General features: G+C 46.6%; 1 protein-coding gene across 5 annotated transcripts in view; it reads right to left on the reverse strand.

Moving 5' to 3' along the window:
- Positions 1–12,125, reverse strand: part of PKP4 (plakophilin 4) — a 585,731-nt gene that overhangs the window by 171,502 nt on the left and 402,104 nt on the right. The gene's annotated exons all lie outside the window — the stretch shown is intronic.

The following is a 12,125-nucleotide window of genomic DNA, read 5'->3' on the forward strand; positions in this document are numbered from 1 at the left end:
GAAAATCTTGCAAGGAGCTCCAGACCGAGGGTGACTGATGCTTATTTTGTATTTCTTAAATTTGCAAATAAACGCTCAAACAGTTGTCTCTTTCTCACCAAGGTCTACAATCTTGTCCCTGACATCCTATGACAGCTCTTTGGTCTTGCCCATGATGGTGAGGTTTCAATAAAAGATTCTGTTGACAGGTGTCTTTTATACACATAAGTTGTCGTTAGGAGCACCTTCTTAAATTAACAGGCCTAATCTGTGTACCACATACTGTAGCCTGTCTGTGAGAGCTAGGATTATTGTTGGTTGGCAGGGGATCATACACTTATTTTACTCACTGAACTGCAACTCAATAACATTTGTTTCTTCTGGATTTTTGGTTGATATTCTGTCTCCATCATTTAAAATACACTTATGATAAACATTATAGACCCTTCATTTCTTTGTAAGTGAGCAAACTTACAAAATCTGGAGGGAATCACATTTTCTCCACTGTAAATGCAAAAAAACTTATTTATAAATTTTGGACGCAGTGGAGATGGATTAGAACACTTGATAGTATTTTACTGCTGTTCGTGTTCCCAGGAGATTCACTCCCTCGGTTTGCTTTGTTTTCCATTGTCATTAAAAGTGAAAGAAAATCCCAAATTTTGGGTTATACTCAGAAAAGTAAAACTGAGAATTTATCTTAAAATAGTGACACTAGTTCTGGTAATCTTGGGACCTCAATGGATTTCCAAAATAATTTGCAGGGGTTTTCACCCACTTTCTGTTTTGGCTATGGTAAATTAAGTGAAGACAAATCTCCCCACTGGGATGCAGATGACAAAATAAATTTGAAAGGGGTTATAACTCTCCCTTACTCTATGCAAAAAAATGGGATAAAATGGGATTTTGGGATAAAGGTTTTACAGGTGCATCTAAAAAAAAAAGAAAAAATGGGGATTTTTGACTTACCGTAAAATCCATTTCTCTGATGTTCATTGGCAGACACGGCTCCTGATCTTCATGACCACTGGGTTATGCTGCCCCCTACAGGAGTAGGACACTAGGCAGAAAAAGAATCTGGCTACGCCTATGGGCAGTCCCAGGGGATATACTCCCTCTCTTTGCTATAGGTACTCCGTTTTGTTACAAGCAGTGTCAGAAGAATTACAACTCCACAGAGGGGGTGGGTTTTGTGTCAATCAATGAACATCAGAGAAAGGGTTTTTTACGGTAAGTCAAAAATCCCATTTTCTCTTTCATTCATTGACGGACACAGTTCCTGATCTTCATAACCATTGGGATGTCCCAAAGCAGTGTTAAACATGAGGGGTGGGAACAGCAAAAAAATTCCCAAGGCTAAACAGTAGCTAACCAGGCAACATGAGCTCAAAACAACTGGAGCCCACCTGAAAAAAACAATTCACCCTCAAAGAGGATCAAGTCCTCTAAACAGCAGCCTGCAAAACCTTGCAGCCGAAAAGAAGCTTTCGCAGATGCCAACACATCCACTAATAGAACTTTGTGAAAGTATGCACTGATGACCAGGAAGCCGTCTTGCAAACCTGCGTCACTGAGGCCTGATGAGGGAAGGCCCAGGAGGCACAAGGTGCCCGAGTAGAGTGTGCTTTGACAGGGAAAGGAGGAACTTCACCCCTGATGGAATAGGCCTGAAAAACCATCAGTCTGATCCATCTGAAAATGGTCGCAGAGGAAACTGACAACCCTTTCGAGGGGCTCATCTGTGAGCACAAATAGTGAGTCTGACTTCCTAAAAGACTCATAGCTGCCAGGTAAACCCTAATTGCCTGGATCACATCCAAGGCATGCAAGGCAATTTCCTTCGGCTGTTTCGGCCTGGGACACAGGGAAGGCAACACAATGTCTTCATTAAAATGAAAATCAGAGACAACCTTTGGAAGAAATGATAGAGCGGGGCGAAGAACCACCTTATCTCTGTGATTCACCAAGTAAGGTGGACAGGATAACGCTGCCAATTCCGACACCCTATGCACAGAGGTGATAACCACCAAAAAAAGAAAACGCCTTCTGAGACAGCATAAGCAAGGGATTCTCCCGAAGATTCTCAAAGGGAGGCTTCATGCGGACGGAAAGCACCAAATTGAGGTCCCAAGGCAGCAGCAGAGACCGCACTGGAGGAACTAAATGTTGGCCACCTTGAAGAAAGGTACGCACCAAGAAGTGAGTGGCCAAGGGTCGTTGGAAGAAGGCGCCAAAGCAGATACCTGCCCCTTGATGGTACTCAAGGCCAATTTCTGTTCAACCCCCCCATTGAAGGAAGGTCAAGATCCGAGCCACCGAGAAGGAGCAAGGATGAACCTCAAGAGACTCACACCACGCAATGTACGTTTTGCACGTACGATGATAGATCTTCCTAGAAGTAGATTTCCTAGCTTTTAACAGAGTTGGAATAACTAACTCAGATAAACCTCTATCCATCAGCACCTGGTGTTCAACAGCGAAGCCGTCAAAGCCTGCAACTGTAAAGCAGGAGGAAAGATTGGTCCTTGGGACAGCAGATCCTCCCTGAGGGGAAGCTTCCAATGAATGTTGACCAGCCGCACCAGATCAGTGTACAAAGCCAGTCCAGAGCCACTAAGATTATCAGAATCCCTTCTGCCTTGATCCTGCTTAGAAGTCTTGGCAGAAGCTTGAGAGGTAGGAAGGTGTAAATCAGACGATACTGACCCCACAGGGCCACCAGTGTGTCTCTGGTGCCCATCAGAGGATTCTGTGATCAAGCCACAAACCTCTGCCCATTTCTGTTGAGCTGCGATGCCAACAGATCCACCTCGGGGATGCCCCACCGGAGACAAAACTGATGAAACGCCTCCGGATGAAGGGCACACTTCCTTTGGTCCAACGCCTGCCAACTGAAATATTCCACCTGCCATTTTTCCACCCCGGGAATGTGTACGGCAGAGAGGGCTGGAACAAACCGTTCTACCTACCTTAAAATGCTGGCTACCTCCAGAGCTACCAGGATACTTTTTTTTTGTGCGCCTTTGGTGATTGACATAAGCCATGACCGTGGCATTGTCCGATTGAAGGGGCACTGGACATTCCTGAAGATGATCTGTCCAATGGTCCAGGCACAGTCTGATCGCTCAGAGCTCTAAGACATTGATCGGTAGTCTGGACTCTTCAAGTGTTCAGATCCCATGAGCAGAGAGACTGCGGAGTCTTGTCTCATTTGGCCAGAACCATTATGGAACTGTCCAAATGGAACCGCCTCTAAGGAAGACACCATCAGGCCTAGCACCTGCATGCAAGTCCAGAGGGATGACCATCTGCTGGACAGCAGGAGACGAATTTCAGCTTGCAATTTTCTGAGTTTGTCCAGAGGAAGGAGCACTCTGGCTAAGAGTCCAGAGTCAGACCCAGATAGTCTAGCTTTGTGGACAGCACCAGAGCAGACTTCTGAAAACTCAGAATCCAGCCGAACTTCTCGGAGTTTATGTGGTGATTTCCAGGTTTTCCACTGGAGCAGTAGGAGACTCCGCTCGAAAAAGGTGGTCGTCCCAAGAAGCCCAGTACCGCGATCCCCCGTTGGCGTAACAATGCTAGCACCAGGGCTAACACTTTTGTGAAGACCCGAGAACCAGAGGCGAGACCAAAGAGTAACCCCACAAACTGAAAATGCTCCTCTCCCACGGCAAAGCGGAGGAAGCGCTGGTGACTGGCACCTATTGGAATGTGAAGGTAAGCATCCTTGATGTTGATAGAGGCAAGAAAATCCCCCTGATACAGGGATGCCATCACCATGCGAATGGACTCCCTCCTGAACTTCTGGACCCACACAAAGCAGTTTGGCGCCTTGAGGTCCAGGATTGGACACACCTTGCCTTCCTTCTTGGGAACTGTAAACACGTTTGAACCGAAACCCTGAAAACAGTCCGAAGTTGGAACCAGCACAATCACCCCTTGAAGCAACAGGTCTTGTACTGTCCCAAACAGACCCTGTAAATGGTCCGGGGACAGGCGCAAGTTGGAAGTAAAGAACCTTGTCGGGGGACAAGCATGAAACTCGACCTTGTAGCCAGACCGAATGACTTTGTAGTCCCACTTGTCTTGAACCTGGGAAGTCCACGTGTCTGGAAATCAACGATGTCTCCCCACCCCTGATATGGGTAAGGGCGCACCTTCATTCTGAAGGAGCCTTGTCCATAAGTCTGGAGAAGCCCGCTCTCGGCTTGCCAGACCATGTTCATTTGGATCCTCTAGAGGAGGCCCTGAGGAACAAAAACTTGTTATGAGCCGAGGAGGAGGGCCCACATCTACAACAAGGTTCCTTGTCCTTAGTAGCCTGCGCTAGAAAAGTACTCTTTCCCCCTGTGAGACCTTTGAGGAGGTCATCCTGGGTAGCCCCAAACAGGCGATCCCCTTGAAAGGGGAGATCAGTCAAGGTCTTTTTAGAAGTCTGGTCTGCAGACCAGCATTTGAGCCAAAAGACACGCCGAAGGACCACTGCCGAAACAGAGAGCAGAGCCACTAGGGGAGCCGCATCCAAAGAGGCATCACAGTTAAACTGTAGCCCCTGGACCAGCTGGTCACCATCTTAGCAAAGGCAAGGGGGAGCTGTTCTCCCTCCAGGTCACGGCGTAAAAGCTTAGCCCACTGTCAGGGTTTGTGACACTAGGGCAATCTCCTCAGTGCCGAACCAGCCAGAGTGTACATATTGTGGGCCACCTCCTCCGCCTTCCTGTCAGCCAGATCCTTAAAGACCGGGGACTCTTCAACTCTTCTTAATAAGGCACTCCTCATAGGGGAAATGCATAGTAAATCGCGTAGGGACCGCAAGGGGACATTTTGGTCGTCCCCATTCTTTAGCGACAATTCTGTCAAAATAGGCGGGGAAAGGAAACACCTCTGCCGCTCTAGATAGCTTGTGAGTGCCAAAGGAAACCTGAGCCTCCGTCGCAGCTGTGTCCTACATATTCAAGTTCTCACGCACAGATACAATCAGTGCTTCCACCAGTGCCTTTCCGTGCGTGATTGCATATGTGGAGGAATCATCCTCACTATCCAGGGACTCTGGGTGCGTGGCCACAGACCCAGCAGAGTGACCTACGTCCGCTGCGGCTGAATGAGATTCAGGATCTGATGGGGCAGGGAAAGGTGGGGGGCGCTTTTTGCTAGCCCGTCACCCGAAAGCCACCTCTAGCTGGGACACAAAGGACTCCAGGACCGCCGTCAGTGCATCGATAGATGGTTGGGGCCGGAGGGCCCCGCAGACTCAGAGGGGGACAGGTGGGGAGATGTGCTCCAAAGACTCCATGAGTCACCAGGAGGACCCCACAAAAAAGTAACACTGCAAAGGGACAATCCACACCGTGCTAGCAGCACCACCTATTCGCCAAGCACAAAGCGATTCCCAGCAGAGGGAGAGAACCCACCAGACTCACCACCCAGCAGTAACAGGCACCTGTAGCCACCAGAATAAACTGCACTCCACGAGCGGTGATCAGGAAGTGAAAAGATCCAGGAATCAGCACCAGGGGATGAGGAGGGACTCCCGCCGCTGAATTTGGCGCCCACAGGGCTCCACTGTCATGGCCGCTGCCATTTTCAATGGCAAACAACCACAAAATGGCCACCGTGCAAAGAAAACGCACAGGCTACAGCAAAATGGTGGCCCCGTGAGGCTCCCTGGGACCCAGGAGGGATCCCTAGGCCTCAAGAACAGGCCCAGGAAGGAGCCCCTACCAGGTACAACCCCCACCCACACAGCCGATCGTCCAGTCGCTGGCAGGGCATCCCCCCTGCCCCCCACCCCAGGAGGTAGACCAGACCACCCAAATAGCCCCAGCATAAGTGGAGGGGGGTAGAATGGAGGACAGATTAAAAGGGGTGTGCCTGACGGGAAGGAGGGGGAACCCAGGGGTCCGACCACCCCAAGGAGGCGCCTACTTCAACACCAAAACTGTCCAGGAGGAGAGGCGGAGGACAGCTACTCAACATACCAGGAACCAGGCGGGCACCGCTCCAGACAGAACCCCTCGCCATAGAAATGGGGGGCTGTCAGCCAGGAGGAATGCTGTGACTGGGGCCGAGACCTGGTCGTAAGCAGCCTCGCGAGGCATTGAACTCGCAGGCCAGTCCCCCGTCCAGCCGGGCTATGCCGTGGCCGATCTAATGTGGAGGTGAGGTCTGCACATGTGCTGGCCAGACTGGGATGGCCACTGGATCTAGATTATCCAGCCAGTCGCCCAGTCTGGCAGTTGATTGTAGACCTCACAGAAAAAAAAAAAAAGGAGAAAAAAAGTTCTATCTAAAAGGAACCCGAGTACCTATAGCAGAGAGAGGGAGTATACCCCCTGAGACTGCCCATAGACATAGCCAGATTTTTTCTGCCTAGTGTCCTACTCCTGTAGGGGGGAAGTATAACCCAATGGTTATGAAGATCAGGAGCTGTGTCCGTCAATGAACGAAAAAAAAAAATTAGATCAAAAAGTTAATGTATGTCAGTAATTCAATTCAAAAAGTGAAACTCATATTATATAGATCCATTACACACAGAGTGATACATTTCAAGCATTTCTTTTTTTTTTTTTGATTATGGCTTACAGCTAGTGATAACCAAAACTGTAGTATCTCAGAAAACTAGAATATTGTGAAAACATTCAATAGTGTAGACTTTTTAAACGGCTAATTAACTCAAAACACCTGCAGAGGTTTTCGGAGCCTTGAATGCGTAACTCCACTTTTGTTGAGAATAAAACATTCCCCTCTGGATGATCTATGTACATTGCAAGGATTATAACAACCTTTGTTGCAGAGTCCTACCTTTTCTTATTCTTAAGAAATCACCGTTTGTTCCTCGGTTTGGAGTTGGTCTAATGGGAGTGGTTTCATAATTATCAATAAGCTGTGCAGCTGCAGAGCACTCCTAAGGAAAGCTGCTGGGTCTGCATTACTTTAGACGTGTTCCTATTGAGACATTTGTGTTGCAGGGGGATGTCTGAAATCGGACTTGTATCTTAGGCAGGCTTCTGGGAAAATTGGTGAGCCAATCACACAAGCAGGAAATGTTTCTGGGGGGTGTTCAGTACACATTATATGTACAGAACAACTCCAGGTAGCCATATTGCATTGCATTTTCAGAAAATTACAGCGGCTGCAGATTGAAAACTAAAGGTAGTTTTTAATAAGATTCAACTACAATAGGACTTGTGTCTCGAATGTAAATGCTTTTTTTTACTTTATGTGCGGTTCCCCCCTCCCCCAAGAAAGTGGAGTTACCCTTTAACCACTTGCCGACTGCTCACAGTAATCCTACTGTGGCAGTGCGGCTCCCCTGGGTCTAGCGACCTAGACCTACGTGGGCTGGACTCCTAGTGACTTTGGCGGCCCATGTGCGCCGCCGGAGGCGTGCTTCCGCTGTTTAGACAGCGAGAGTCGGGCTGGAGGAAGAGAGGCGGCGATTTTTTGGGAATGTTATATAGCAGAATGTGAAAAATATTTTTTTTTTTCAAAATTGTCGCTCTTTTTTTTTGTTTATAGCGCAAAAATTAAAAATCGCAAAGATGATCAAATACCACCAAAAGAAAGCTCTATTTGTGGGAAAAAAAGGACGTCAATGTTATTTGGGTACAGCGTCACACGACCGCACAATTGTCCGTTAAATTAACGCAGTGCAGAATCGCAAAATAGGGTCTGCTCAGGAAGGGGGTCAAACCTTCCGGTCTTAAAGTGGTTAAACGGTCCCCTCACAAAATGTCATTGCTAAAGAAGCTAGCTGTTCACAGAGTACTGTATCAAAGCATACTATTGGAAAGTTGAATGGAAGGAAAAAGTGTGGCAGAAAAAGGTGCACAAGCAACAGGGATAACCACAGCCTTGAGAGGATTGTGAAGCAAAGGCCATTCAAGAATACGGGGGAGATTTACCAGGAGTGGACTACGGCTGATGTCAGTGCTTCAAAGCCACCACACACAGACGTATCCAGGACATGGGCTACAACTGTTGCATTCCTTGTGAGTGTCTTACCTGGGCTAAGGAGAAAAAAGACTTGACTGTTGCTCAGTGGTCCAAAGTCCTCTTTTCGGATGAAAGTACATTTTGCATTTCATTTGGAAATCAAGGTCCCAGAGTCTAGAGCAGGGGTGGGGAACATTTTTTCTACCAAGGGCCATTTGGGTATTTATAAAATCATTCGGGGGCCGCACAAAATTATCAACTTAAAAATGCACCTATTATATTTGGTCAAACATTTAATTAACTCACCCCTAATGTGATGGCTGCAACTGCGTCTCTTTGGTTAGGTGTGTGATGTTAGCTGGTATTGATGATGTTGCTACTAGCAACTGGTTTTCCAGGTTTGCGTCGGTCAGTCTTGAGCGCAGTCGACTCTTTGTGGCGGTAAGTTTTGAAAAGAACTGCTGGCGGGTACAGCTGGCTGGTAATGCTGTGGGTACTGCTGGCTCAGGCTGGTACTGTGCTGTGGGTACTGCTGTCTGGTATTGCTGGCTCAGGCCGGTACTGCTGTGGGTGCTGCTGACTCAGGCTGGGCTGTAGGTACTGCTGGCTAGTACTGCTGTGGCTACTTCTGGCTCAGGCTGGTACTGCTGGCTAATATTGCTGTGGGTACTGCTGGTTCAGGCTGGTTCTGCTGGCTGATACTGTGCTGTATGTACTGCTGGCTGGTACTGCTGTGGGTGCTGCTGGCTGGTACTGTTGTGGGTGCTGCTGACTCTGGCTGGTACTGATGTGGGTACTGCTGGCTCTGGCTGGTTCTGCTGTGGGTGTTGCTGGCTCTGGCTGGTACTGCTGGATCTTAGTGCCCCCCCCCCTTAATGCAGAGTGATTAGTGCCCCCCTTAATGCAGAGTGATTGGTGCCCCCCTTAATGCAGAGTAATTAGTGGCCTCCTTAATGCAGAGTAATTAGTGGCCTTCTTAATGCAGAGTGATCAGTGCCCCCCTTAATGCAGAGTGATTAATGCCCACTACAATGCACTACACTGCCCACTACACTGCACTACACTGCCCACTACACTAACCATTACAGTACACTGTCCTAACTACAATATTCCTATACTGAACTACACAGCTTGACCCAAACTTCTCTCCCCTAACTCACTCTGGCTGTGTGGTTGCTGACTTACCGGAGATCCAGGCTTGAGGAGAAGAGACGTTCGCGGTTCACAGATGCAGAGGCGGGACTCCAGGAGCAGGATCTGAGACAGGCCAGGCCCCCTGCTGCCGCACATGACCCTATTCGCCCAATAACAGGGCGCAGCCTGACAGGGGACATGGCGGCCTGGAGTGCGGGGAACATAGCGGCTCGGGAGTGATACGGCGGCGTGGGATTTCACCCCTAAATTTTGCACCACCCCCCACCGCACCCCCCACGCTACGCCACTGATGGTAGAGCCGATCCTGGGCGCCCCCGCCCAGGATCGGCCATGCAAAGCAGGGACAGTGTCCTCAGTCTGGGGACGTCTGGTCACCCAAGCACAGGGGACCGGATCAGATGACTTTGCGGGCCGCAGGTTCCCCACCCCTGGTCTAGAGGAAGAGTGGAGAGGCACAGAATCCAAGCTGCATGAGGTCCTGTGTGCAGTTTCCATAGTCCCTGATGCTTTGGGGAGCCATGTCATCTGCTGTTGCAGGTCCACTGTGTTTTATCATGACCCAAGTCAGCGTGGCCCTCTAACAGGAAATTATAGGGCACTTTATGCTTCCCTCTGCTGACCAGCTTTATGGAGATGCTGATTTCATTTTCCAGCAGGACTTAGCACCTGCCCACACTGCCAAAAGTTCCCAGAACTGGTTTATTGATCATGGCATCACTGTGCTTGATTGGCCAACAAACTTGCCTGACCTAAACCCCATAGAGAATCTGTGCTGCATCGTCAAGAGGAAAATAAGAGACACCAGACCCAACAATGCAGACGAGTTGAAAGCAGCCATCAAAGCAACCTGGGCTTCCATAACACCTCAGCAATGGCACAGGCTGATCGCCTCCATGTTACGCAGCATTAATGCAGTAATTCATGCAAAAGAAGCCCAGACCAAGTATTGAGTGCATACTATACTGTACATGGACATACTTTTCAGTAAGCCAACATTTCTGTATTAAAAATCTTTTTTTTTTTTGTCTTATGTAATATTCTAGTTTTCTAAAATACTGAATTTTAGGTTTTTACTAGCTGTAAGCCATAATCATCAAATTTAAAATAAAGAAATGCTTGAAATATAACACACTGTGTGTATTCTATACAATATATGAGTTTCACTTTTTGAATTGAATTACTGAAATTAATTTTGATGTTCAAATGTATTTAGATGCACTTGTACATTCATGAATAAAAGATAACCATAATATTCACCCCTATCAGTGTTAATTGGTTTCTCTCAGTGTCTAACTGCCACTTTTGTCTGAACCGCTTGGTCTGGTAAAGGAAGCTGAAAAAGAACAGACTTACTGGCAGGATCAACATGTGAAAAAAAAAAAAAAAGGAAATAAACTCAAAAAGAAAACTAAATTCAATCACCACATCTATGAATTTGTAAGCTGCAATAAAATTTTTGTTTTTGGGTTTAATACCGTTTTAAATCTGTCACAGATACTTCCACTTTTTCTCTGACCGTGGTAGTCCTCACTCCTGGACAAAGCATGTGAGCATTATTCTTTTCAGAAATAATGTGGGTCAAGCGAAGTGTGATCTGCTCTCCCAGGGCTCACAGAAAGTTAGTTGGATGACACTAAGGGGTTGATTTACTAAAATAGGTGTGTGCAAAATCTGATGCAGCTGTGCATGGTAGCCAATCAGCTTCTAACTTCAGCTTGATTTATTAAGCTTTGGAAAAAAAAAAAATGGAAGCTGATTGGTTTGTATGCAGAGCTGTACCGGATTTTGCACTCTCCAGTTTTACTAAAAGCAACCCCTGAACGTCTTTCTCTCTGGAAGAGGATCGATGCTGCATCACAAAGCAATGAGTCTGCATGAGACAACGCCATAGAAGAGGCAAGTATGGGAGGTAAGGATCTCAGTGAAAGCTTATTTGTACAGCTGCTGGGCATTTTTATTTGGAAGTAAAAGTTTGAAGTTAGCAAATAAAGCAATAGTTGGAGGCATGATTAGAAGCAATGCCTATTACCTGTTTTTTTATGGCCAATTTCATAAGCTGCTAAAATTTGGTATGTTTCTAACTTTTTTTGGTGTGCAAAAATATTCAGATCTCCCCATCTAAGGCCTCCCTATTCATTTCAAGAATTTCAACTTAAAGTAGAAGTTCAGGCAAAACCTAACGAACGCTAAACCTGCTCTCTGACACATTCTAAACCTAGTCTACCCAACCCCGTAAAAGGAGAAAAAAAAAAAAAAAAAAAAAAAAAAAAAAAAAATCGCTGTACTTTTTTTTTTTACCCATTTTGCAGTCGGTCCCAGCATCAGCGGTGGTTTCAGTGTGGAGGAAGGGTCAGGAGAGGCAGCAGACAACGGAAGCCCCATAGTAACTCGATGGGTGATGTCACTTCCCAGCCATATCACAGACATTGTCGGTCCTTCCCTGCACACATCTGCTGCTGGAGACCAGACCAGATCAGCTGCAGAATAGTTAAGTACAGCGATTTTTCCTTTACAGGGTTAGATAGATTAGGTTTAAAATGTGTCAGAGAGCAGTTTTAACGTTAGTTTTTGCCTGGACTTACACTTTAAAAACCAGGATAAATCTAAATCATTGTCTCACACTGTGATGTGATTCACATTTACTGACATTTTTGTACTTCTTTATTTGCATATATTACAGACATGCATTTCTATCCATATAAAATGTATACTCACTTGTGTATACATACACGTGTCCAAATAAAGTACACACACGTTTATTAACAAACATATATTCATACATAATTAAAAAGAGCAACTTTAAAGTTGTATATACATTAATACAATTTTATACATACATATGTTGTGATAAATAGCCTCTGGTGGCATGAGGGGCAATTGTGGATGGGATTTATATTCTGTCCTGATTATGGCATCTTATCACATTAAATGTCCAGAAAGAAAGCATTAGAAAGATAATCAAATGGGTTTTGTCTCAGAGGGTTGAAGTATGGCCAGAAAAAGAGTGGGTAGGCTCCCTAGCCACCACTCTGCCCTAGGTTTTGCTACCATTT

This window comes from Pelophylax lessonae, assembly GCF_965119305.1.
Source record: "Pelophylax lessonae genome assembly, chromosome: 6".
Lineage (NCBI taxonomy): Eukaryota > Metazoa > Chordata > Amphibia > Anura > Ranidae > Pelophylax > Pelophylax lessonae.